Genomic DNA, 25141 nt, shown 5'->3' on the forward strand with positions numbered 1-25141 from the left:
GAGAGGAGGGAAAGTGATTGGGAGGAGGTAGGGAGAGTGCGCAGGGATAAGAAGGCAGTTAGTCGTAAAAGAAAGAAAAAAGGAGATGCTTGCTCAAATGGGACGGAAAGTGAGGAAAGAGAAGATGAAAGGAAGGATCCCAAAAGCATGCTATTTAATGTAGTGGTGCGATTTGAGGGAGAAGGAGGAGTTAAGAGAATTGATCCGATTAAGTTAACCAAAATAATAAAGGAACAGGTAGGAGAAGTAAAATATGCAAGGATTTTGGGAGATGGAAATTTACTGATAGGTTGTAGTAATGAAAGGCAGATGGAAAAAGCAAAGAAGATGAGTTGCATTGGAAAAGTTAAGGTAGTAAAAGTAGCAAGAGTGGGGGAAAAAAGAACAGGTGGTAGTAAGGGAGTGGTATATGGAATTCCACGTACAGTAAGTATGAAAGAGATGGTGGAGAACCTGAAAAGGCAGAATAGGTCAGTTAAAAATGCAGTAAGAATGACAAGAGGAATTGAAAAAATAGAAACGGAGTCTGTGTTGGTTGAGTTTGAAACAAAGGATGTACCAAAAGAGCTGTATTATGGATTTATGGTATACAACATAAGGGAATATGTACCTAAACCAATGAGATGCTATAACTGCCAGGAGTTTGGGCACATGGCTAAGGTATGTAAAGGAAAGAGAAGGTGTGCTAGGTGCAGTGGTGATCATGAGTATGGAAAGTGTGGTGAGGAAGTAAGGCCAAAGTGTTGTAATTGTGGAGGGAGTCATAGTGTGGCATTTTGGGGATGTGAAGTGATGAGAAAGGAAGTTAAAATACAACAGATAAAAACAAAAGAAAAACTTTCGTATGTTGAGGCTGTTAAGAGAACTGAGCAGGAAAAAGAGCAGACCAGAGGACTTGTAAGGGAGGTAAGGGAGTGCCAACAAGAAAAGAAGGAACAATGGGAGGAGGAAAGAAAGAAAATAGTGATATTCATAGCAGGGGTGATAAATGCTACAGCTGAAATCAGGTCTAAAACTGAAAGAATTCAGATTATTGTTAAAGCAGCAATACATCATATGGGTATGACAGGATTGAAATGGGAAGAAGTAAGGGATGAACTCAGTGTACAGTCGAGTCAAGAGTCAACATGTGTAGGTTAATTGTAGTAATGCTAATCCTTCAATGGAATGCAAGAAGCTTGATGGCAAATGGACAGGATTTTAAACAATTTGTTAAAAGTAGAAGAGTAAAGCCAGATATTATCTGCGTCCAGGAATCATGGTTAAAGCCTAATTTGGATTTTATCATACATGGATATGAATCAGTTAGACAAGATAGGAAAAATAGTAGTGGAGGAGGATGTGTTACATTTGTAAGACAGGGGATACCGCACAGGGTGTTAGGTACAGGGAATGGACAAGAATATGTTGTAATAGAAGCATGGGGTGAAGGAAAAAAGATTGTAGTCATAAATTATTACAATCCGTGTAGGAAATTAGAGATAAGCAAGCTGGAGGAAATAGAGGGACAAAATAGAAGTAATATTGTGTGGTGTGGGGATTTTAATGCACATAATACATTGTGGGGTAGTGAGAAGACTGATGCTAATGGACAAGTAATAGAAGATTTATTGGAGGAGAACAACTTAGTATGTTTAAATGATGGAAGTAAAACAAGGATAGAGGTTACTACTGGGAAGGAGTCTGTACTTGACCTTACGCTGGTTTCCAGTAGTATGGCAGCTATATGTAATTGGAGTGTATATAAAGATGGAACAGTAGGAAGTGATCATTATCCAGTATTATGTAAAGTCAATATTTCTATATCTAAAAGTGCAGAAGAAAGAGGAGGAAGATGGCTATTTGAGAAGGCTGATTGGGAAAAATTTCGGAAAGAAAGTGATAAATGTATGAATCAGGTTGAGTATAATGAGGATATAGAAACAATTGAAAATAAAATAAAGCAAGGTATAATAACAGCAGCAATAGAGTCCATTCCAAAAAGTAAAGGTAATGTTAAAAGGAAAACAGTACCTTGGTGGAATGAAGAATGTAAAGAAGCAGTCAGAAATAGGAATAAAGCATTTAAAATAATGAAAAGGACTCATAATTTTACACACATGATTCAATATAAGCATGATCAGGCAATAGTAAGGAAAACAGTAAGACAGTCAAAAAGAACATATTGGAGGAATTACTGTAGCTCAATTGGGAATACAACTCAGATTGGAGAGGTGTGGACAATGATTAAAAAGATGGGTGGAGACAGGAGAGAATGGAATTACCCAGTCTTGAGTACTGGAAATGAAATTGCAGTGACGAATAAGGAAAAGGTTGAAATGTTAGTAAATACATTTGTCAAAGTGCACAGCTCTAATAATTTATCTGAAGAAGGGAAGAAAGGTAGAGAAATAACTAAATCTGAAAATATAGAGGCACTAAGGAAGGTGATAAATGTTGAGGATGAGCTAAATGAAATATTTAATATGGGAGAGTTAAATAGAGCAATGGACAAAACTGGGAAGACTGCCCCAGGAAAAGATGACATTTGCTATAGCATGCTGAAACAGTTAAGCGAAGAGGGAAAGAAGAAGTTGTTGATGCTATACAATAAAGTGTGGGAGGAAGGGAAACTACCAAAGAATTGGAAGGAAGCAATTATTGTCCCTATAAGAAAACCAGGGAAAGATTCTAGTAAACCAACAAGTTATAGACCCATTGCCTTAACATCCCATGTATGTAAGCTAATGGAAAGAATGATAAATGAGAGACTAATGTACATTGTAGAAAAAAGAGGTATGGTGGCTGAATGTCAGAGTGGATTTAGAAGAGGGAGGAATACAATGGATGCAGTATTAAGCTTGGAAGATGACATAAGGAAAGCACAAGTAAATAAAGAGATGGTAGTGGCAGTATTCTTTGATGTAGAAAAAGCATATGATATGCTATGGAGAGAGGGATTATTGATTAAATTGCATAATATGGGAATTGGTGGGAAACTATTTAACTGGGTAAAGGATTTCCTTGAAGGGAGGAAAATTCAGGTCAAGATAGGGGCAGACTTATCAAGTGAATATATAATAGAGAACGGAACACCTCAGGGAAGTGTAGTAAGTCCCACTTTGTTTTCGATAATGATAAATGATATATATGGAAATATACCAGTAGGGATGGGAAGATCACTGTTTGCGGATGATGGGGCAATCTGGAAAAAAGGAAGAAATGTAGAACATATAGTTAAAAAAGTACAAGAAGGGATCCAGCAGGTTGAGAAGTGGGGAATAAAGTGGGGTTTTAAATTTTCTATAGAGAAAACTAAAGTGATGTTTTTTACAGGGAAGAAAATCAAGGACAATATCCATTTAAAACTATATGGAAGTAATTTGGAGAAAGTTAAAACATTTCGCTTTTTAGGAGTACACTTTGATGCAAGGTTAACATGGGTAGAGCATGTCAGGAATGTGGAGGACAAGTGTAAGAAAGTAATAAATATAATGAGATGTTTAACAGGACTAGAATGGGGTGCAGATTGTAAATCGCTGAAGTATATATATTTAAGTTTAATAAGATCAAGGATGGATTATGGAAGTGTGGCATATGGATCAGCAGCCAAATCTGTACTAATGAGGCTTGATGTAATGCAGGCGAAAGCACTGAGATTATGTTTAGGAGCTGTAAAAACATCACCAGTATGTGCTCTTCAAGTTGAAGCAGGAGAAATGCCATTGAACATACGACGTAAACAGTTGCTTGTAAATTATTGGATAAATATAAAAGGACATGGAAATAGTCATCCTATCAAAAGAATACTGCAAGATAACTGGGAAAGGGAGAGAGCACAAAAGTTAAGTTTTGGGTGGATAGGAGATGCGGCAGCTAAAGACTTGGGAGTGTATGAAAAGGAGATTTGTTCAACTGTAACATGGCCTGATATCCCGGTTTGGAATCTAGAAATCATGGAAGTTGATTTTAAGTTACTGCAAGCCAAAACAGCTAGCAATAGTATAGATTTGGCAGCTGAATTTTATAGATATACAGGAAATAAATATAAAGATTACATACAGATCTATACAGATGGTTCAAAGGATCCAGAAACAGGGAAAACTGGATCTGCAGTTTACATTTTTAATCAAAGAAGTGAGATTTGCAGACGAACTACCAATGATCTGAGTGTATATACAGTGGAATTATACGCTATTATGATGGCATTAGAATGGATTGAGGAAAACAAAATAAGTAAAGCATTAATTGGAAGTGACTCTTTATCAGCATTGTACAGTCTCAGGATAGGCAAGTCAAATAGTCATCAGGACTTACTGTATACAATATTGACAATATACACAAGAATAAGGGAAAAAAGTAGTAAGATTCAACTGATTTGGATTCCAGCGCATATCGGCATTGTGGGTAATGAGAGAGTGGACAAGTTAGCCAAACAAGCTGTTAAAAAAGAGAGTATTGAAACAAATATTAAGTTGTCAAAATCAGAAGGGAAGAGTATTATATGGAAAGAAACCATTAGAGAATGGCAAAGTCAGTGGAACAGGGAAATTAAAGGGAGACATTTGTATAATATTCAAAATAAAGTTGGGGATGTGAAGAATAGAGGAGGAAATAGAAGAGAAGAAATAGTTATGACCAGATTAAGGATAGGTCACAGTAATTTGAATAGCACTCTACATATTATAAGGAAGCATCCAACGGGTTTTTGTGGGTATTGTCAGGTTGCAGAAACTACAGAGCATGTGCTGATGAGTTGCAAACAGTATGATGAACAAAGAAAAGAAATGATGGAAGAATTAGGAAAAGAGACAGGAATGAAGGAAATACTGGAAAGTGGGGCGAATGAACAAAGAAGAGGAAGTTTTTTCATTTTTTTAAGAACGACAGGTCTGATGAAAAGAATATGATGTAATGGATATTACAGGAAAGTGAAACCGGAAGATGGCAGTAGTGCAACACTAATGGATGCAAGCTGCCGTTAAACCCTAAAGAAGAAGAAGAAGAAGACAGTCTGTGTTGGATCCTTGTGTATGTTATGTCTGCGTCTTCCGGTTCCCCGTGATTTCTCTGTTGGTATGTTTTTGAGTTATGTTACAGTTCTGATTATGTGTTTTTCCCCCTCGTGGGTTTTTGTGTTGAGTTTATGTTTTATTTTATAATAAATTATAATTTTCTCACTGCACTTGAGTCCTCGCACCAATTTCCTGTTTCCTCGTGTCCGTGACGTAACAGAAGGATCCAACCATCTGAGGACTCAGCAGGACTTGTTTTTTTGTTGTTTGTTTTTCCCTTTTTTTTCCCTCATGGAGTTTGGGAAGAGACTACGAGTGATGCGACACCTAAACTCGAAGTACATCCGGCAACAGGGGTCGGATGTACAAGAGTTTGCAGGACTGTTCCTCAAGGAGGTCGAACATTTTGGGCTCAACGAGGCAGAGTGGAAGGAGACTTTTAACCTCTGCCTCGACATGCCCCTCTCTCCAGGGGTGATGGACAGGATGGGGAGTCTGGGGTTCTGGGAATTTGTCTACTGCCTGGGCCCCAGTCCTTCCATGGTGCGTGTTCCGGTGGTCCCTGCTCCGGTGGTCCCGAAACGGAGGAGGAGGAGAAAGGCTCCCTCCGTACCTGCTCCGGTGGTCCCGATTCCAGGGGTCCCAGTACCGGTGGATCGGATTCCGGTGGTCTCTTTGCCGGCGGATCGTATTCCGGTGGTCCCTATGCTGGCGGATCGTATTCCGGTGGTCCCAGTACCGGCGGATCGTGCGCCGGTGGTCCCTGTGCCGGTGGATCATGTTCCGGTGGTCCCTGTGCCGGTGGATCGTGCTCCGGTGGTCCCTGTGCCGGTGGATCGTGCTCCGGTGGTCCCTGTGCCGGTGGATCGTGTTCCGGTGGTCCCTGTGCCGGTGGATCGTGTTCCGGTGGTCCCTGTGCCGGTGGATCGTGTTCCGGTGGTCCCGAGTCCGGAAACGGCCTGGAGGGCTGTGATGGGATGCTTTGTGGTGGCAGTCCTGCATGCGTGGAAGGAGCACAGGGCTTTATCCGAAGCCCCGGAGGCAGTTCCGGTGGTCCCAGTTCCGGTGGATCGTGTGCCGGTGGTCTCAGTTCCGGTGGATCGTGTTCCGGTGGTCCCTGTGCCGGTGGATCGTGTTCCGGTGGTCCCAGTTCCGGCAGATCATGTTCCGGTGGTCCCAATGCCAGCAGATCGTATTCCGGTGGTCCCAGTGCCGGTGGATACTGCTGGACTGGAGAAGTTTCCCCAACGCCCTGCCTGCGCCGCTGAGGCGCCCTGCTCTCCCTGCGCCGCTGAGGCGCCCTGCTCTCCCTGCGCCCCTGAGGCGCCCAGCTCTCCCTGCGCCCCTGAGCAGTCCTGCTCTCCCTGCGCCGCTGAGGCGCCCTGCTCTCCGTGCGCCGCTGAGGCGCCCTGCTCTCCGTGCGCCGCTGAGGCGCCCTGCTCTCCGTGCGCCGCTGAGGCGCCCTGCTCTCCGTGCGCCGCTGAGGCGTCCTGCTCTCCGTGCGCCGCTGAGGCGTCCTGCTCTCCGTGCGCCGCTGAGGCGTCCTGCTCTCCGTGCGCCGCTGAGGCGTCCTGCTCTCCGTGCGCCGCTGAGGCGTCCTGCGTTCCGTGCGCCGCTGAGGCGTCCTGCTCTCCGTGCGCCGCTGAGGCGTCCTGCTCTCCGTGCGCCGCTGAGGCGTCCTGCACTCACCGCGCCTCTCTGGCGCCCTGCTCTCACCGCGCCTCCCTGGCGCCCTGCGCTACCCGCACTGCCCTGGCTGCCTGAACTCTATGGGCCGCCCCGGCCGCTTGAACTTGGTGGGCCTCCCGAACTCGGTGGGCCGCCCTGGCCATTCGAACTTTGTGGGCCACCATGGCCTCCTGAACTTTTTGTTTTCCTCGTTCCTCCCTTGTTTACCCCTCCCTTGTCTGTACCTTCTTTGTCTGTCCCTCCTGTGCCCCCCTGGTCTGTCCCTCCCGTGCCCCCCTGGTCTGTCCCTCCCGTGCCCCCCTGGTCTGTCCCTCCCGTCCCTCCTTGGTCTGTCCCTCCCGTCCCTCCCTGGTCTGTCCCTCCCGTCCCTCCCTGGTCTGTCCCTCCCGTCCCTCCCTGGTCTGTCCCTCCCGTCCCTCCCTGGTCTGTCCCTCCCGTCCCTCCCTGGTCTGTCCCTCCCGTTCCTCCCTGGTCTGTCCCTCCCGTCCCTCCCTGGTCTGTCCCTCCCGTCCCTCCCTGGTCTGTCCCTCCCGTTCCTCCCTGGTCTGTCCCTCCCGTCCCTAGTGGAGCGTCTGGTAGCCGCTCCTTAAGGAGGGGGTAATGTCACATGCCTGTCCTGTCGTGTGTGCACTTGTGGGTTTTGTTATGTTGAGCATGTGCTCGTGTCCCTGTCAGTTCCCTCCCCCTTGTTATCTGATTATTGGTTAATTTGCCCCACCTGTTCTCCCTCATTATTCTGCCTTGTTTGTTCCCTTTATAATCTCCTTGTGTTTGTCAGTCTGTGTTGGATCCTTGCGTATGTTATGTCTGCGTCTTCCGGTTCCCCGTGATTTCTCTGTTGGTATGTTTTTGAGTTATGTTACAGTTCTGATTATGTGTTTTTCCCCCTCGTGGGTTTTTGTGTTGAGTTTATGTTTTATTTTATAATAAATTATAATTTTCTCACTGCACTTGAGTCCTCGCACCAATTTCCTGTTTCCTCGTGTCCGTGACGTAACATCACTATAGATGATGAGCTTCCGTTCCTTTGCCTGGACTTGGGGAGCGAAATATGTTTCTGCCCACTTTAACAGACAGCTTGCCACCTCGATGGAACCTCTGTGAGCGATGCCCTCATGGCAGAGGCACATTGTAGGAGGATTGACAGTGCCCATCTCCTGGATACAGAGGTTATAGTTAGCCAGCTGCTGTTGATTGTACACGTTGGAGTGTGTCAGGTTTGGCGTGTACACTACCCCCTGCATGTCAATACAAATTACATGGCAGTCATCATTGGCTTTGGCCCTCTCTGTGTCTCCCTGCAACTGGGTGTATGCTTTTTCAGCTTTCCGGTGGTGAAGCTCACTCTCAGCTCTGATCTTCAACCTTTCTCCTGCTGTTGTAGCAGCTGTTAATTTTGAGAACATGGCATCTCATTTTGCACAAGTGTCACTTCTTGGCTCCCCAAAACTGAGGTTCTGCTTCTTGAAGAGGTCCCTATAAATCCAGAATTTTGCAATGGATGTGTAGGATTTTTTTCCTTGTACAGGCGGAACATGCGGAGCAGGTTTAAATCATGGCTCAGGTAGGCCCTACTCCCTTTCCACATCTCCCTTCATCCGTGAGTAGTGGTTCAGATGGTGTGGGAAGCTCAGGATATGCTCTCTTATCCCATCTCTCACTGCAGGATGAATGCTATGAGGCCTAAAAAATAATAATTCATGAACAAGGGAAATATATAACTATGCTGGTCTGTTTTACACAATTGCATTGTTTCTTTGACAATAAATGTATCTCTGTACTTGTAGAAATACTTTCTAAACTTTCCTCAAAACTATAGGATTTTGTTGTTCACATACAGTCATTAAAGGGGTACTTCAGGATTTAGCATTAAGCTTTGTATCTGTACAAAACCAGTAGTATTTTTTAATTACCATGCTTTCCTCCCTGAGGTGAGAGATTTATGTATTTTTTGTCTGGAAGAAAAACTCGTTGTTGTTTACATGCACACCTTTTGTTTCAATCTAACTGAATTAATTCCAATGTGTGAATCTGAATGTGGTGTTTACATGTATGCTAAACAAGTAATCGGTTGATGTGCGTTCTCCTCCGTGAGAGATACGAGACCAGTGTGTCTCACAAGTGTCGCTCATCAGTAATCACGACACCGGCCTCGTGCCGTTCTCGCAGGGCCCTCAGTCTCGTCCTGCTTTGGGCGTTCTCAATATTAGGGGCAGACTCATGTTGGAGACTCACTAATAGCCTAGCCTTGTTGTTTAAACTGTGCGCTCTTACCGGTAGGAGTGGCCTCCTAGGGCAGCAAAGCAAGTGCATTCTGAGAGGTATTGTCTTTCATCCCCATAAATAAAAAAATATTTTTCAGTCTCTTCTCAGCTCTTCTCATTCTAGAAGGCTCAAAATTCAAAAATAATTTCACATTGCTACAACATAAATGACCCATTTTAAATACACATTGATCTTTCCAGAGCGGAATGTTTTTTTTTTTTTTTTTTTTTTTTTTTTTTTTTTACTTCTTATGTTTTCCTCTGAAGTCCTCTAATGGAGACCTGCTCTTTAGCTACCTGCTCTGTTCCCTCAGACTGACTGCCTAACTTTTCTTGAGTAACCTTTTCAAAGATATGTAACTTTAAATAAATATGTTATGGACAGTGTATCTAATAAAATCATGCATGTAATAAGTTAACAAACGGAAAATGTTAGGCTATATAAAACTTGCCTGTAGGCGACTGTTGGTCAGTTAAAAGACTGACATAAATGTGAGCTTACAAACAGCAATTTTTGGCCTCCTTGTTGCACATGGTACTAGAAGGTGTACTTCCTCTTGGCAATCTCAGTCTCATGCCCACGTGGTTGTCTGCAACTCACCTTGTGCTAGAAGTAAAAAGATATGAAGTAAAAATAAAAATGTACCATAGCGTAGCAGGCTAGCCATTGTGTAGAGCTGTCAAGTTTAGGTCGTTAAGAACTTTGGTTAGGATTAGAATGAATAAACCATGTGTGTGCCTTTACCAAATTTTCAAATATTAAATGCACTGGTTATTTCATGGGCCTACCTGCATTGCATACTGTTAACATGATATGGTCACAAATTGCTTAAAGGTCTCATTCTTCGCGTGTTTTCGAAGCTTCGATTATGTTTACAGTGTGCAATATAACATGAGTTCATGTTTCGCGTGTAAAAAACACAGTATTTTTCACACAATTTACTTATCTGTATACCGCTGTTTCCTCTGTCCTAAAAACGGCCTGATGATTTCCTTGTTCTATGAAGTCCCTCCTTCAAAAATACGTAACGAGTTCTGATAAGGCCAGCGCTTCCCGCGCTGTGATTGGACAGCAGCTTAGCGCATGTTGCACGGAAGGAAAGGTCCCGTCTCTTACCATAATGGGTAGATACGCGCGCTCAATGTTATTGCAAAAATGTCTATGCCTTATCAATTTGAGCCGGAATCAGACCCGGAGAATATCGAAGAGGATCGATTACAACCTGCTCAGGAAAGACTTTTGCTGGATGTTTCAGAATGGTAAGCTGTCTATTCAGTAGTTTAAACTGATCATTACAAACACCAACAATCGATGGTGTCTGAATGAATTACTACACTTTTATATGCTAAAAAGGTTGTGGTCCATAAACATCTTTTAAGAATAATATTTCTGCGAATCCGGCATTAAACTGATTGAGATTGAAGAAGCAGTCCTCAGCAAAATGTGCTACACATAGTTTTAAATTGTGATTATAATTTTCCGGAACTGAGTTAACCATAAACTGTAGCCATTGATCTCTATGACATCGTCTGTGTGAAGGCCAAACAAATGTGATTTGACTCCGGGATGAAAATAACAGCGTTTCAATGGCATGGCGACAAACACACTCTACAAAAACAACGCTTTTGTAATTTGTATATGCGTGTTCTTGTGGGCGGAGGGTTCATCAACAAACGGTTTTAGTTGCGTCATTAAAGCATGAAGTGCAGGGGTGTAGTCCAAACCGGCCGTTCGCTGTAGGCTTTGAAAGGGAACTTCTGTTAAATAAAATATCTCGCTTGGCATTGAACTTTGAGCTTTATAATTTTACAGGTATTATTTATGCTCTGACAGCAACATTTCACACTAACTAAAGTTTGAAAGATGGAATTGCAAAGAATGGGACCTTTAAGTTAGCCTACCCGCTCCAAACCAGAGAGAATGATACCCTGCTGCCTCTCATAAGAGACAGCATAAAACTCTGTGAAGAGCTGGAGTTTTCTTTGGTCTGTTAGGCTTGAACACTGCCTGGGACACGTCTCCTTGCACACCTTGCCCTTAACAGAAACAAAGTCACATTAAAGGGTTACTTCAGCGATTAGCATATGGCTTTGTATCAGTAGAAACCCTGGAGAATATTCAAATTATTGTGCTTTCCCCCCTCATATCTCCCTGAGACGAGAGATTTATGCATTTTATTTCTGGAAAAATTCCTCCTATGATGCAAAATGACGATTTTTGCATCATAGGAGGAATGCTTGCCCAAAGGCTAAAGACTACAGCCAGCAGAGGGAGCCATTTCCGCATGTTTTGAATCTGCGCATGGGGGATGGGAGATAACACTCAGCTGGCAGGGAGAGCTCAGCTTGCAGACAGGATCATTTAAACGGAGCTATGGTGAGCAATGTAAGTCTTTTAACTTCTCAAATTCATTTCTATGAAAGTTAAGCTTGCAAAGGCATGAACTGAAACGCGTGCCAGACTGAACTGGCGTTGTGAATGTATGCCGCGAGTGTAGTCGCGATTACCTCAGCTCTCATCACTCCTGCAGTTAGTGCTCAGTGCTGTGATACTCGCGCGGTGACTCACTCATTATATTGAACAGACACGTTCAGTTTTTAATTATAGTGTCTTCTCTAACTCAGTCACAGTAATGAAGTTGGTGGTGTTGGGAATGGCCTCACAGGGCAGCGAAGCATTCTGGGAATTGTAGCCTTTCATCCCCATGGGACAAAAATACATTTTCTGTCTTTTCTCAGTCTAGAAGGCACCAAATTCAAAAATAATTTCACATTTCTACTGCATTGATGACCCAGTTTAAATACAGATTCATCTTCCCAGCGCTGAAGTACCCCTTTAATGTTTTTTTTTGTGTTTTTTTTTAGCTATAAAACACTACATCTATTAGCAGCTATTCAGGTTACTTACTAGAATATATAAAAGCTTACACAATCAATGTATTTTTTTTATTATTACCTTTTAATATTTATTTGTATTATTTATTAACAAGTAACAAATATAGCATAGCATACAATATTACAAAACAAAGTGTTGGGTTAAAATGGTAAAAGGGGATCCAAAAATTATATTAAATGTTATAAACATGTCAATGACTCTTTTTTTAAAAAAACCTATTTCAGTGAAAACATAAAAAACTCAAATTCTACTCTAAACATCTTAAAGATTGGGGATGAAGTTACATATGCTTGTTTATGTATATAAAGTTCTGCCCATAGTACATAAAACACAATCAATGTAACAATGTAATGTTAGTCTCCGTGACACAGCTGGGTAGGTTTTAGAGACGTGCCTAAAGCATTTTCATTCATTTCTCTGTGGTTATAAGGAGTTGAGACATGTTTAAAACTTCCCATGAATCCTAATTTTCTCAGCTTTCCTTTCAACCCAATTATGACTTGATCTTTTAAACAGAGCAATCTATATGAACTGTAGTAGATGACGCCCAGTAGCCTACATGCCCCTCTGACTGTAAACGCTAACTTTACGTAGATACTTTGTATATGGTTTTTCACTCAACTCTTTTGGTGGATTTTTCCTCGTTTTTCCTCTCCTCTCCGGTTCACATGTGGTTTCCCAGCATCCCTGAAAGACTTCCTTGCTGTGTCCTTCCATTCATTCATGTTCACTCACCTTTTTTTGCTGAGGTTTTGCCTATTAATGTCCGCAGCGGACATGAAAGCAACTGGCGTCTCCATTTTCCGTTAGTAGACATAAACGTTTTTTCTGCGTGAGACTATTTTAAAGGTTAAAATACAGAGTCTGGTGCCTTAGACCATTCGGCCATTCTAAAAGTCACATCTAGCTTTCTGATGCTCAGTGCTTTCACTGTCCATGGTTGAAAAACAAACAAACGAAAATATGAGATATATTACCATCACATTAATTCAAGTTTTCATTATAAAATCTACTTGTCGGAAGTGGGATTTGAACCCAAGCCTCCATTCGGAGACCAGAATCCTCAACATTTGAAGCACCTTGAGTCAGGCGCCTTAAAAAAACTCGGCCATTCTGATAGTCACAACTTGCTTTCTGATGCTCAGTCTTTTCATTATTCATGATAGTAAAAACACAAAAGACAATAAAAGACTTATTACCTTCATATTAATTTAATTCTCGTTATAAAAGCTACTTGTCAGAAGAGGGATTTGAACCAACGCCTCCATTCAGAGACCAGAATCCTTGACATTTGAGAAGGTTGAAACACATCGAGTCTGGCGCCTTAGACCACTCAGCCATTCTGACAGCCACAACTTGCTTTATGATGCTCAGTCCTGTCACTGTCTATGGTTGAAAAAAACAAACGAAAATATAAGATATATTACCATCACATTAATTCAAGTTTTCATTATAAAATATCTTGTCAGAAGTGGGATTTGAACCCACGCTTCCATTCGGAGACCAGAATCCTCAACATTTTAAGAAGGTTGAAGCACCTTGCGTCTGGCACCTTAGACCACTCGGCCATTCTGACAGTCACAACTAGCTTTCTGATGCTTAGTCTTTTCATTATTCATGATGGTAAAAACTCAAAAGATAATATAAAATATATTACCATCACATTATTTCAAGTTTTCATTATAAAAGCTACTTGTCAGAAGTGGGATTTGAACCCACACCTCCATTCAGAGACCAGAATCCTCTACATTTGAGAAGGTTGAAACACCTTGAGTGTGGCGCCTTTTACCACTCAGCCATTCTGACAGTCACAACTAGGTTTCTGATGCTCAGTCTTTTGATTTTTCATGATGGTAAAAACTCAAAAGATAATATAAGATATATTACCATCACATTATTTCAAGTTTTCATTATAAAAGCTACTTGTCAGAATTGGGATTTGAACTCACGCCTCCATTCGGAGACCAGAATCCTCTACATTTGAGAAAGTTGAAACACCTTGAGTCTGGCACCTTAGAACACTCGGCGATTCTGACAGTCACAACTAGCTTTCTGATGCTCAGTCTTTTGAAGGTATATGATGGTAAAAACTCAAAAGATAATATGAAATATTACCACCACATTAATTCAAGTTTTCATTATAACAGCTACTTGTCAAATGTGGGATTTGAACCCACGCCTCCATTCAGAGACCAGAATCCTCAACATTTGAGAAGGTTGAAGCACCTTGAGTCTGGCGCCTTAGACCACTCGGCCATTCTGACAGTCACAACTAGCTTTTTGATGCTCAGTCTTTTGATTGTCCATGATGGTAAAAACTCAAAAGATAATATGAAATATTACCACCACATTAATTCAAGTTTTCATTATAATAGCTAGTTGTCAGAAGTGGGATTTGAACCCACGCCTCCATTCAGAGAACAGAATTCTCAACATTTGAGAGGGTTGAAGCACCTTGAGTCTGGCGCCTTAGACCACTCGGCCATTCTGACAGTCATAACTGCTTTTCTGATGCTCAGTCTTTTCATTATGCATGATGGTAAAAACTCAAATGGTAATATAAGATTCATTACCTTCACGTTAATTCAAGTGTTCATTATAAAAGCTCCTTGTCAAAAGTGGGATTTGAACCCACGCCTTCATTCGGAGACCAGAATCCTCAACATTTGAGAAGGTTGAAGCACCTTGAGTCTGGCGCCTTAGACCACTCGGCCATTCTGACAGCCACAACTGGTTTTCTGATGCTCAGTCTTTTGATTGTCCATGATGGTAAAAACTCAAAAGATAATATAAGACATATTACCGTCACATTATTTCAAGTTTTCATTATAAAAGCTACTTGTCAGAAGTGGGATTTGAACCCACGCCTCCATTCAGAGACCAGAATCCTCAACATTTGAGAAGGTAGAAGCACCTTGAGTCTGGCGCCTTAGACCACTCGGCCATTCTGACAGACACAGCTGCTTTTCTGATGCTCAGTCTTTTGATTGTCCATGATGGTAAAAACTCAAAAGATAATATAAGATATATTACCTTCACATTATTTCAAGTTTTCATTACAAACGCTACTTGTCAGAAGTGGGATTTGAACCCACGCCTCCATTCGGAGACCTGAATCCTCAACATTTGAGAAGGTTGAAGCACCTTGAGTCTGGCGCCTCAGACCACTCGGCCATTCTGACTGTCACAACTGCTTTTCTGATGCTCAGTCTTTTGATTGTCAATGATGGTAAAAACTCAAAAGACAATATAAGATATATTACCATCACATTATTTCAAGTTTTCATTATAAAAGCTACTTGTCAGAAGTGGGATTTGAACCCACGCCTCCATTCGGAGACCAGAATCCTCAACATTTGAGAAGGTTGAAGCACCTTGAGTCTGGCCCCTTAGACCACTCGGCCATTCTGACAGCCACAACTGCTTTTCTGATTCTCAGTCTTTTGATTGTCCATGATGGTAAAAACTCAAAAGATAATATAAGGTATATTACCATCACATTATTTCAAGTTTTCATTACAAAAGCTACTTGTCAGAAGTGGGATTTGAACTCACGCCTCCATTCGGAGACCAGAATCCTCAACATTTGAGAAGGTTGAAGCACCTTGAGTCTGGCGCCTTAGACCACTCGGCCATTCTGACAGTCACAGCTGCTTTTCTGATGCTCAGTCTTTTGATTGTCCATGATGGTAAAAACTCAAACGATAATATAAGATATATTAACATCACAATATTTCAAGTTTTCATTACAAAAGATTCTTGTCAGAAGTGGGATTTGAACCCACGCCTCCATTCGGAGACCAGAATCATCAACATTTGAGAAGGTTGAAGCACCTTGAGTCTGGCGCCTTAGACCACTCGGCCATTCTGACAGCCACAGCTGGTTTTCTGATGCTCAGTCTTTTGATTGTCCATGATGGTAAAAACTCAAAAGATAATATAAGATATATTACCATCACATTATTTCAAGTTTTCATTACAAAAGCTACTTGTCAGAAGTGGGATTTGAACCCACGCCTCCATTCGGAGACCAGAATCCTCAACATTTGAGAAGGTTGAAGCACCTTGAGTTTGGCGCCTTAGACCACTCGGCCATTCTGACAGCCACAACTGGTTTTCTGATGCTCAGTCTTTTGATTGTCCATGATGGTAAAAACTCAAAAGATAATATAAGATATATTACCGTCACATTATTTCAAGTTTTCATTACAAAAGCTACTTGTCAGAAGTGGGATTTGAACCCACGCCTCCATTCGGAGACCAGAATCCTCAACATTTGAGAAGGTTGAAGCACCTTGAGTCTGGCGCCTTAGACCACTCGGCCATTCTGACAGCCACAGCTGGTCTTCTGATGCTCAGTCTTTTGATTGTCCATGATGGTAAAAACTCAAAAGATAATATAATATATATTACCATCACATTATTTCAAGTTTTCATTACAAAAGCTACTTGTCAGAAGTGGGATTTGAACCCACGCCTCCATTCGGAGACCAGAATCCTCAATATTTGAGAAGGCTGAAGCACCTTGAGTCTGGCGCCTTAGACCACTCGGCCATTCTGACAGCCACAACTGGTTTTCTGATGCTCAGTCTTTTGATTGTCCATGATGGTAAAAACTCAAAAGATAATATAAGATATATTACCGTCACATTATTTCAAGTTTTCATTATAAAAGCTACTTGTCAGAAGTGGGATTTGAACCCACGCCTCCATTCGGAGACCAGAATCCTCAACATTTGAGAAGGTTGAAGCACCTTGAGTCTGGCGCCTTAGACCACTCGGCCATTCTGACAGTCACAGCTGCTTTTCTGATGCTCAGTCTTTTTATTGTCCATGATGGTAAAAACTCAAAAGATAATATAAGATATATTAACATCACATTATTTCAAGTTTTCATTACAAAAGCTACTTGTCAGAAGTGGGATTTGAACCCACGCCTCCATTCGGAGACCAGAATCCTCAACATTTGAGAAGGTTGAAGCACCTTGAGTTTGGCGCCTTAGACCACTCGGTCATTCTGACAGACACAGCTGCTTTTCTGATGCTCAGTCTTTTGATTGTCCATGATGGTAAAAACTCAAAAGATAATATAAGATATATTACCATCACATTATATAAGTTTTCATTACAAAAGCTACATGTCAGAAGTGGGATTTGAACCCACGCCTCCATTCGGAGACCAGAATCCTCAACATTTGAGAAGGTTGAAGTACCTTGAGTCTGGCGCCTTAGACCACTCGGCCATTCTGGCTGTCACAACTGGTTTTCTGATGCTCAGTCTTTTGATTGTCCATGATGGTAAAAACTCAAAAGATAATATAAGATATATTACCGTCACATTATTTCAAGTTTTTATTATAAAAGCTACATGTCAGAAGTGGGATTTGAACCCACGCCTCCATTCGGAGACCAGAATCCTCAACATTTGAGAAGGCTGAAGCACCTTGAGTCTGGCGCCTTAGACCACTCGGCCATTCTGACTGTCACAACTGCTTTTCTGATGCTCAGTCTTTTGATTGTCCATGATGGTAAAAACTCAAAAGATAATATAAGATATATTACCATCACATTATTTCAAGTTTTCATTACAAAAGCTACATGTCAGAAGTGGGATTTGAACCCACGCCTCCATTCGGAGACCAGAATCCTCAACATTTGAGAAGGTTGAAGCACCTTGAGTCTGGCGCCTTAGACCACTCGGCCATTCTGACAGTCACAACTGGTTTTCTGATGCTCAGTCTTTTGATTGTCCATGATGGTAAAAACTCAAAAGATAATATAAGATATATTACCGTCACATTATTTCAAGTTTTCATTATAAAAGCTACTTGTCAGAAGTGGGATTTGAACCCACGCCTCCATTCGGAGACCAGAATCCTCAACATTTGAGAAGGTTGAAGCACCTTGAGTCTGGTGCCTTAGACCACTCGGACATTCTGACAGCCACAACTGGTTTTCTGATGCTCAGTCTTTTGATTGTCTATGATGGTAAAAACTCAAAAGATAATATAAGATATATTACCGTCACATTTTTTCAAGTTTTCATTATAAAAGCTACTTGTCAGAAGTGGGATTTGAACCCACGCCTCCATTCGGAGACCAGAATCCTCAACATTTGAGAGTGTTGAAGCACCTTGAGTCTGGCGCCTTAGACCACTCGGCCCTTCTGACAGTCAAAACTGGATTTCTGATGCTCAGTCTTTTCATTGTCCATGATGGTAAAAACTCAAAAGATAATATAAGATATATTACCGTCACATTATTTCAAGTTTTCATTATAAAAGCTACTTGTCAGAAGTGGGATTTGAACCCACGCCTCCATTCGCAGACCAGAATCCTGAACATTTGAGAAGGTTGAAGCACCTTGAGTCTGGCGCCTTAGACCACTCGGCCATTCTGACAGCCACAACTGGTTTTCTGATGCTCAGTCTTTTGATTGTCCATGATGGTAAAAACTCAAAAGATAATATAAGATATATTACCGTCACATTATTTCAAGTTTTCATTATCAAAGCTACTTGTCAGAAGTGGGATTTGAACTCACGCCTCCATTCGGAGACCAGAATCCTCAACATTTGAGAAGGTTGAAGCACCTTGAGTCTGGCGCCTTAGACCACTCGGCCATTCTGACAGTCACAGCTGCTTTTCTGATGCTCAGTCTTTTGATTGTCCATGATGGTAAAAACTCAAAAGATAATATAAGATATATTAACATCACATTTTTTCATTACAAAAGCTACTTGTCAGAAGTGGGATTTGAACCCACGCCTCCATTCGGAGACCTGAATCCTCAACATTTGAAAGGTTGAAAGACCTTGAGTCTCGCGCCTTAGACCACTCGGCCATTCTGACAGCCACAACTAGCGTTCTGATGCTCAGTCTTTTCATTATTCATGATGGTAAATACTCAAAAAGGAATATAAGACTCATTACCTTCACGTTAATTCAAGTGTTCATTTTAAAAGCTAGTTGTCAGAAGTGGGATTTGAACCCACGCCTTCATTCGGAGACCAGAATCCTCAACATTTGAGAAGGTTGAAGCACCTTGAGTCTGGCGCCTTAGACCACTCGGCCATTCTGACAGCCACAACTGGTTTTCTGATGCTCAGTCTTTTGATTGTCCATGATGGTAAAAACTCAAAAGATAATATAAGACATATTACCGTCACATTATTTCAAGTTTTCATTATAAAAGCTACTTGTCAGAAGTGGGATTTGAACCCACGCCTCCATTCGGAGACCAGAATCCTCAACATTTGAGAAGGTTGAAGCACCTTGAGTCTGGCGCCTTAGACCACTCGGCCATTCTGACAGTCACAGCTGCTTTTCTGAAGCTCAGTCTTTTCATTATACATGATGGTAAAAACTCAAATGGCAATATAAGATTCATTACCTTCACGTTAATTCAAGTGTTCATTTTAAAAGCTAGTTGTCAGAAGTGGGATTTTAACCCACGCCTCCATTCGGAGACCAGAATCCTCAACATTTGAGAAGGTTGAAGAACCTTGAGTCTGGCGCCTTAGACAACTCGGCCATTCTGACAGTCACGGCTGCTTTTCTGATGCTCAGTCTTTTGATTGTCCATGATGGTAAAAACTCAAAAGATAATATAAGATATATTACCATCACATTATTTCAAGTTTTCATTACAAAAGCTACATGTCAGAAGTGGGATTTGAACCCACGCCTCCATTCGGAGACCTGAATCCTCAACATTTGAAAGGTTGAAAGACCTTGAGTCTGGCGCCTTAGACCACTCGGCCATTCTGACAGCCACAACTAGCGTTCTGATGCTCAGTCTTTTCATTATTCATGATGGTAAAAACTCAAAAAGGAATATAAGATTCATTACCTTCACGTTAATTCAAGTGTTCATTTTAAAAGCTAGTTGTCAGAAGTGGGATTTGAACCCACGCCTTCATTCGGAGACCAGAATCCTCAACATTTGAGAAGGTTGAAGCACCTTGAGTCTGGCGCCTTAGACCACTCGGCCATTCTGACAGCCACAACTGGTTTTCTGATGCTCAGTCTTTTGATTGTCCATGATGGTAAAAACTCAAAAGATAATATAAGATATATTACCGTCACATTATTTCAAGTTTTCATTATAAAAGCTACTTGTCAGAAGTGGGATTTGAACCTACGCCTCCATTCGGAGACCAGAATCCTCAACATTTGAGAAGGTTGAAGCACTTTGAGTCTGGCGCCTTAGACCACTCGGCCATTCTGACAGTCACAGCTGCTTTTCTGATGCTCAGTCTTTTGATTGTCCATGATGGTAAAAACTCAAACGATAATATAAGATATATTAACATCACATTTTTTCAAGTTTTCATTACAAAAGCTACTTGTCAGAAGTGGGATTTGAACCCACGCCTCCATTCGGAGACCAGAATCCTCAACATTTGAGAAGGTTGAAGCACCTTGAGTCTGGCGCCTTAGACCACTCGGCCATTCTGACAGACACAGCTGCTTTTCTGATGCTCAGTCTTTTGATTGTCCATGATGGTAAAAACTCAAAAGATAATATAAGATATATTACCATCACATTTTTTCAAGTTTTCATTACAAAAGCTACTTGTCAGAAGTGGGATTTGAACCCACGCCTCCATTCGGAGACCAGAATCCTCTACATTTGAGAAGGTTGAAGCACCTTGAGTCTGGCGCCTTTGACCACTCGGCCATTCTGACAGTCACAGCTGCTTTTCTGAAGCTCAGTCTTTTCATTATACATGATGGTAAAAACTCAAACGGCAATATAAGATTCATTACCTTCACGTTAATTCAAGTGTTCATTTTAAAAGCTATTTGTCAGAAGTGGGATTTGAACCCACGCCTCCATTCGGAGACCAGAATCCTCAACATTTGAGAAGGTTGAAGAACCTTGAGTCTGGCGCCTTAGACAACTCGGCCATTCTGACAGTCACGGCTGCTTTTCTGATGCTCAGTCTTTTGATTGTCCATGATGGTAAAAACTCAAAAGATAATATAAGATATATTACTATCACATTATTTCAAGTTTTCATTACAAAAGCTACATGTCAGAAGTGGGATTTGAACCCACGCCTCCATTCAGAGACCTGAATCCTCAACATTTGAAAGGTTGAAAGACCTTGAGTCTGGCGCCTTAGACCACTCGGCCATTCTGACACTCAAAGCTAGCTTTCTGATGCTCAGTCTTTTCATTGTCCATGATGGTAAAAACTCAAATGATAATATAAGATATGTTACCTTCACATTAATTCAAGTTTTCATTATGAAAGCTAGTTGTCAGAAGTGGGATTTGAACCCACACCTCCATTCGGAGACCAGAATCCTCAACATTTGAGAAGGTTGAAGCACCTTGAGTCTGGCGCCTTAGACCACTCGGCCATTCTGACAGTCACAACTAGCGTTCTGATGCTCAGTCTTTTCATTATTCATAATGGTAAAAACTCAAAAAGGAATATAAGATTCATTACCTTCACGTTAATTCAAGTGTTCATTTTAAAAGCTAGTTGTCAGAAGTGGGATTTGAACCCACGCCTTCATTCGGAGACCAGAATCCTCAACATTTGAGAAGGTTGAAGCACCTTGAGTCTGGCGCCTTAGACCACTCGGCCATTCTGACAGCCACAACTGGTTTTCTGATGCTCAGTCTTTTGATTGTCCATGATGGTAAAAACTCAAAAGATAATATAAGATATATTACCGTCACATTATTTCAAGTTTTCATTATAAAAGCTACTTGTCAGAAGTGGGATTTGAACCCACGCCTCCATTCAGCGACCAGAATCCTCAACATTTGAGAAGGTTGAAGCACCTTGAGTCTGGCGCCTTAGACCACTCGGCCATTCTGACAGTCACAGCTGCTTTTCTGATGCTCAGTCTTTTGATTGTCCATGATGGTAAAAACTCAAACGATAATATGATATATTAACATCACATTTCTTCAAGTTTTCATTACAAAAGCTACTTGTCAGAAGTGGGATTTGAACCCACGCCTCCATTCGGAGACCAGAATCCTCAACATTTGAGAAGGTTGAAGCACCTTGAGTCTGGCTCCTTAGACCACTCGGCCATTCTGACAGACACAGCTGCTTTTCTGATGCTCAGTCTTTTGATTGTCCATGATGGTAAAAACTCAAAAGATAATATAAGATATATTACCTTCACATTATTTCAAGTTTTCATTACAAACGCTACTTGTCAGAAGTGGGATTTGAACCCACGCCTCCATTCGGAGACCAGAATCCTCAACATTTGAGAAGGTTGAAGCACCTTGAGTCGGGCGCCTTAGACCACTCGGCCATTCTGACAGTCACAGCTGCTTTTCTGAAGCTCAGTCTTTTCATTGTCTATGATGGTAAAAACGCAAAAGATAATATAAGATATATTACCATCACATTAATTCAAGTTTTCATTTTAAAAGCTACTTGTCAGAAGTGGGATTTGAACCCACGCCTCCATTCAGAGACCTGAATCCTCAACATTTGAGAAGGTTGAAGCACCTTGAGTCTGGCGCCTTAGACCACTCGGCCATTCTGACAGCCACAACTGGTTTTCTGATGCTCAGTCTTTTGATTGTCCATGATGGTAAAAACTCAAAAGATAATATAAGATATATTACCGTCACATTATTTCAAGTTTTCATTATAAAAGCTACTTGTCAGAAGTGGGATTTGAACCCACGCCTCCATTCGGAGACCAGAATCCTCAACATTTAAGAAGATTGAAGCACCTTGAGTCTGGCGCCTTAGACCACTCGGCCATTCTGACAGTCACAGCTGCTTTTCTGATGCTCAGTCTTTTTATTGTCCATGATGGTAAAAACTCAAAAGATAATATAAGATATATTAACATCACATTATTTCAAGTTTTCATTACAAAAGCTACTTGTCAGAAGTGGGATTTGAACCCACGCCTCCATTCGGAGACCAGAATCCTCAACATTTGAGAAGGTTGAAGCACCTTGAGTTTGGCGCCTTAGACCACTCGGTCATTCTGACAGACACAGCTGCTTTTCTGATGCTCAGTCTTTTGATTGTCCATGATGGTAAAAACTCAAAAGATAATATAAGATATATTACCATCACATTATATAAGTTTTCATTACAAAAGCTACATGTCAGAAGTGGGATTTGAACCCACGCCTCCATTCGGAGACCAGAATCCTCAACATTTGAGAAGGTTGAAGCACCTTGAGTCTGGCGCCTTAGACCACTCGGCCATTCTGACTGTCACAACTGGTTTTCTGATGCTCAGTCTTTTGATTGTCCATGATGGTAAAAACTCAAAAGATAATATAAGATATATTACCGTCACATTATTTCAAGTTTTTATTATAAAAGCTAAATGTCAGAAGTGGGATTTGAACCCACGCCTCCATTCGGAGACCAGAATCCTCAACATTTGAGAAGGCTGAAGCACCTTGAGTCTGGCGCCTTAGACCACTCGGCCATTCTGACTGTCACAACTGCTTTTCTGATGCTCAGTCTTTTGATTGTCCATGATGGTAAAAACTCAAAAGATAATATAAGATATATTACCATCACATTATTTCAAGTTTTCATTACAAAAGCTACATGTCAGAAGTGGGATTTGAACCCACGCCTCCATTCGGAGACCAGAATCCTCAACATTTGAGAAGGTTGAAGCACCTTGAGTCTGGCGCCTTAGACCACTCGGCCATTCTGACAGTCACAACTGGTTTTCTGATGCTCAGTCTTTTGATTGTCCATGATGGTAAAAACTCAAAAGATAATATAAGATATATTACCGTCACATTATTTCAAGTTTTCATTATAAAAGCTACTTGTCAGAAGTGGGATTTGAACCCACGCCTCCATTCGGAGACCAGAATCCTCAACATTTGAGAAGGTTGAAGCACCTTGAGTCTGGTGCCTTAGACCACTCGGACATTCTGACAGCCACAACTGGTTTACTGATGCTCAGTCTTTTGATTGTCTATGATGGTAAAAACTCAAAAGATAATATAAGATATATTACCGTCACATTTTTTCAAGTTTTCATTATAAAAGCTACTTGTCAGAAGTGGGATTTGAACCCACGCCTCCATTCGGAGACCAGAATCCTCAACATTTGAGAGTGTTGAAGCACCTTGAGTCTGGCGCCTTAGACCACTCGGCCCTTCTGACAGTCAAAACTGGATTTCTGATGCTCAGTCTTTTCATTGTCCATGATGGTAAAAACTCAAAAGATAATATAAGATATATTACCGTCACATTATTTCAAGTTTTCATTATAAAAGCTACTTGTCAGAAGTGGGATTTGAACCCACGCCTCCATTCGCAGACCAGAATCCTGAACATTTGAGAAGGTTGAAGCACCTTGAGTCTGGCGCCTTAGACCACTCGGCCATTCTGACAGCCACAACTGGTTTTCTGATGCTCAGTCTTTTGATTGTCCATGATGGTAAAAACTCAAAAGATAATATAAGATATATTACCGTCACATTATTTCAAGTTTTCATTATCAAAGCTACTTGTCAGAAGTGGGATTTGAACTCACGCCTCCATTCGGAGACCAGAATCCTCAACATTTGAGAAGGTTGAAGCACCTTGAGTCTGGCGCCTTAGACCACTCGGCCATTCTGACAGTCACAGCTGCTTTTCTGATGCTCAGTCTTTTGATTGTCCATGATGGTAAAAACTCAAAAGATAATATAAGATATATTAACATCACATTTTTTCATTACAAAAGCTACTTGTCAGAAGTGGGATTTGAACCCACGCCTCCATTCGGAGACCTGAATCCTCAACATTTGAAAGGTTGAAAGACCTTGAGTCTCGCGCCTTAGACCACTCGGCCATTCTGACAGCCACAACTAGCGTTCTGATGCTCAGTCTTTTCATTATTCATGATGGTAAATACTCAAAAAGGAATATAAGACTCATTACCTTCACGTTAATTCAAGTGTTCATTTTAAAAGCTAGTTGTCAGAAGTGGGATTTGAACCCACGCCTTCATTCGGAGACCAGAATCCTCAACATTTGAGAAGGTTGAAGCACCTTGAGTCTGGCGCCTTAGACCACTCGGCCATTCTGACAGCCACAACTGGTTTTCTGATGCTCAGTCTTTTGATTGTCCATGATGGTAAAAACTCAAAAGATAATATAAGACATATTACCGTCACATTATTTCAAGTTTTCATTATAAAAGCTACTTGTCAGAAGTGGGATTTGAACCCACGCCTCCATTCGGAGACCAGAATCCTCAACATTTGAGAAGGTTGAAGCACCTTGAGTCTGGCGCCTTAGACCACTCGGCCATTCTGACAGTCACAGCTGCTTTTCTGA

At 41.5% G+C, this 25141-nt stretch overlaps 21 non-coding genes across 21 annotated transcripts; all 21 read right to left on the minus strand.

Moving 5' to 3' along the window:
* Positions 1-14683: 14683 nt before the first annotated feature.
* On the minus strand, positions 14684-14795 carry trnal-caa (transfer RNA leucine (anticodon CAA)). The gene is made up of 2 exons: positions 14758-14795; positions 14684-14729 (listed from the first exon to the last, which is right to left on the minus strand). It is a non-coding gene; the product is annotated as a tRNA-Leu (tRNA).
* An 808-nt stretch (positions 14796-15603) lies between these two features.
* On the minus strand, positions 15604-15715 carry trnal-caa (transfer RNA leucine (anticodon CAA)). Its single transcript has 2 exons — positions 15678-15715; positions 15604-15649 (listed from the first exon to the last, which is right to left on the minus strand). It is a non-coding gene; the product is annotated as a tRNA-Leu (tRNA).
* A 348-nt stretch (positions 15716-16063) lies between these two features.
* On the minus strand, positions 16064-16175 carry trnal-caa (transfer RNA leucine (anticodon CAA)). The gene is made up of 2 exons: positions 16138-16175; positions 16064-16109 (listed from the first exon to the last, which is right to left on the minus strand). It is a non-coding gene; the product is annotated as a tRNA-Leu (tRNA).
* A 118-nt stretch (positions 16176-16293) lies between these two features.
* trnal-caa (transfer RNA leucine (anticodon CAA)) lies at positions 16294-16405 on the minus strand. Its single transcript has 2 exons — positions 16368-16405; positions 16294-16339 (listed from the first exon to the last, which is right to left on the minus strand). It is a non-coding gene; the product is annotated as a tRNA-Leu (tRNA).
* Positions 16406-16523: 118 nt separating this feature from the next.
* Positions 16524-16635, minus strand: trnal-caa (transfer RNA leucine (anticodon CAA)). Its single transcript has 2 exons — positions 16598-16635; positions 16524-16569 (listed from the first exon to the last, which is right to left on the minus strand). It is a non-coding gene; the product is annotated as a tRNA-Leu (tRNA).
* Positions 16636-16982: 347 nt separating this feature from the next.
* Positions 16983-17094, minus strand: trnal-caa (transfer RNA leucine (anticodon CAA)). The gene is made up of 2 exons: positions 17057-17094; positions 16983-17028 (listed from the first exon to the last, which is right to left on the minus strand). It is a non-coding gene; the product is annotated as a tRNA-Leu (tRNA).
* A 118-nt stretch (positions 17095-17212) lies between these two features.
* On the minus strand, positions 17213-17324 carry trnal-caa (transfer RNA leucine (anticodon CAA)). Its single transcript has 2 exons — positions 17287-17324; positions 17213-17258 (listed from the first exon to the last, which is right to left on the minus strand). It is a non-coding gene; the product is annotated as a tRNA-Leu (tRNA).
* A 118-nt stretch (positions 17325-17442) lies between these two features.
* trnal-caa (transfer RNA leucine (anticodon CAA)) lies at positions 17443-17554 on the minus strand. Its single transcript has 2 exons — positions 17517-17554; positions 17443-17488 (listed from the first exon to the last, which is right to left on the minus strand). It is a non-coding gene; the product is annotated as a tRNA-Leu (tRNA).
* Positions 17555-18813: 1259 nt separating this feature from the next.
* trnal-caa (transfer RNA leucine (anticodon CAA)) lies at positions 18814-18925 on the minus strand. The gene is made up of 2 exons: positions 18888-18925; positions 18814-18859 (listed from the first exon to the last, which is right to left on the minus strand). It is a non-coding gene; the product is annotated as a tRNA-Leu (tRNA).
* A 118-nt stretch (positions 18926-19043) lies between these two features.
* On the minus strand, positions 19044-19155 carry trnal-caa (transfer RNA leucine (anticodon CAA)). The gene is made up of 2 exons: positions 19118-19155; positions 19044-19089 (listed from the first exon to the last, which is right to left on the minus strand). It is a non-coding gene; the product is annotated as a tRNA-Leu (tRNA).
* A 577-nt stretch (positions 19156-19732) lies between these two features.
* trnal-caa (transfer RNA leucine (anticodon CAA)) lies at positions 19733-19844 on the minus strand. Its single transcript has 2 exons — positions 19807-19844; positions 19733-19778 (listed from the first exon to the last, which is right to left on the minus strand). It is a non-coding gene; the product is annotated as a tRNA-Leu (tRNA).
* Positions 19845-20192: 348 nt separating this feature from the next.
* trnal-caa (transfer RNA leucine (anticodon CAA)) lies at positions 20193-20304 on the minus strand. Its single transcript has 2 exons — positions 20267-20304; positions 20193-20238 (listed from the first exon to the last, which is right to left on the minus strand). It is a non-coding gene; the product is annotated as a tRNA-Leu (tRNA).
* A 118-nt stretch (positions 20305-20422) lies between these two features.
* On the minus strand, positions 20423-20534 carry trnal-caa (transfer RNA leucine (anticodon CAA)). Its single transcript has 2 exons — positions 20497-20534; positions 20423-20468 (listed from the first exon to the last, which is right to left on the minus strand). It is a non-coding gene; the product is annotated as a tRNA-Leu (tRNA).
* Positions 20535-21111: 577 nt separating this feature from the next.
* On the minus strand, positions 21112-21223 carry trnal-caa (transfer RNA leucine (anticodon CAA)). Its single transcript has 2 exons — positions 21186-21223; positions 21112-21157 (listed from the first exon to the last, which is right to left on the minus strand). It is a non-coding gene; the product is annotated as a tRNA-Leu (tRNA).
* A 118-nt stretch (positions 21224-21341) lies between these two features.
* On the minus strand, positions 21342-21453 carry trnal-caa (transfer RNA leucine (anticodon CAA)). Its single transcript has 2 exons — positions 21416-21453; positions 21342-21387 (listed from the first exon to the last, which is right to left on the minus strand). It is a non-coding gene; the product is annotated as a tRNA-Leu (tRNA).
* Positions 21454-22489: 1036 nt separating this feature from the next.
* Positions 22490-22601, minus strand: trnal-caa (transfer RNA leucine (anticodon CAA)). The gene is made up of 2 exons: positions 22564-22601; positions 22490-22535 (listed from the first exon to the last, which is right to left on the minus strand). It is a non-coding gene; the product is annotated as a tRNA-Leu (tRNA).
* Positions 22602-22948: 347 nt separating this feature from the next.
* trnal-caa (transfer RNA leucine (anticodon CAA)) lies at positions 22949-23060 on the minus strand. Its single transcript has 2 exons — positions 23023-23060; positions 22949-22994 (listed from the first exon to the last, which is right to left on the minus strand). It is a non-coding gene; the product is annotated as a tRNA-Leu (tRNA).
* A 118-nt stretch (positions 23061-23178) lies between these two features.
* On the minus strand, positions 23179-23290 carry trnal-caa (transfer RNA leucine (anticodon CAA)). Its single transcript has 2 exons — positions 23253-23290; positions 23179-23224 (listed from the first exon to the last, which is right to left on the minus strand). It is a non-coding gene; the product is annotated as a tRNA-Leu (tRNA).
* A 118-nt stretch (positions 23291-23408) lies between these two features.
* trnal-caa (transfer RNA leucine (anticodon CAA)) lies at positions 23409-23520 on the minus strand. Its single transcript has 2 exons — positions 23483-23520; positions 23409-23454 (listed from the first exon to the last, which is right to left on the minus strand). It is a non-coding gene; the product is annotated as a tRNA-Leu (tRNA).
* Positions 23521-24779: 1259 nt separating this feature from the next.
* trnal-caa (transfer RNA leucine (anticodon CAA)) lies at positions 24780-24891 on the minus strand. The gene is made up of 2 exons: positions 24854-24891; positions 24780-24825 (listed from the first exon to the last, which is right to left on the minus strand). It is a non-coding gene; the product is annotated as a tRNA-Leu (tRNA).
* Positions 24892-25009: 118 nt separating this feature from the next.
* trnal-caa (transfer RNA leucine (anticodon CAA)) lies at positions 25010-25121 on the minus strand. The gene is made up of 2 exons: positions 25084-25121; positions 25010-25055 (listed from the first exon to the last, which is right to left on the minus strand). It is a non-coding gene; the product is annotated as a tRNA-Leu (tRNA).
* Between the last annotated feature and the right edge of the window lie 20 nt (positions 25122-25141).

The sequence above is a fragment of the Pseudorasbora parva genome, chromosome 15, assembly GCF_024679245.1.
Source record: "Pseudorasbora parva isolate DD20220531a chromosome 15, ASM2467924v1, whole genome shotgun sequence".
In the NCBI taxonomy this organism is placed as follows: domain Eukaryota; kingdom Metazoa; phylum Chordata; class Actinopteri; order Cypriniformes; family Gobionidae; genus Pseudorasbora; species Pseudorasbora parva.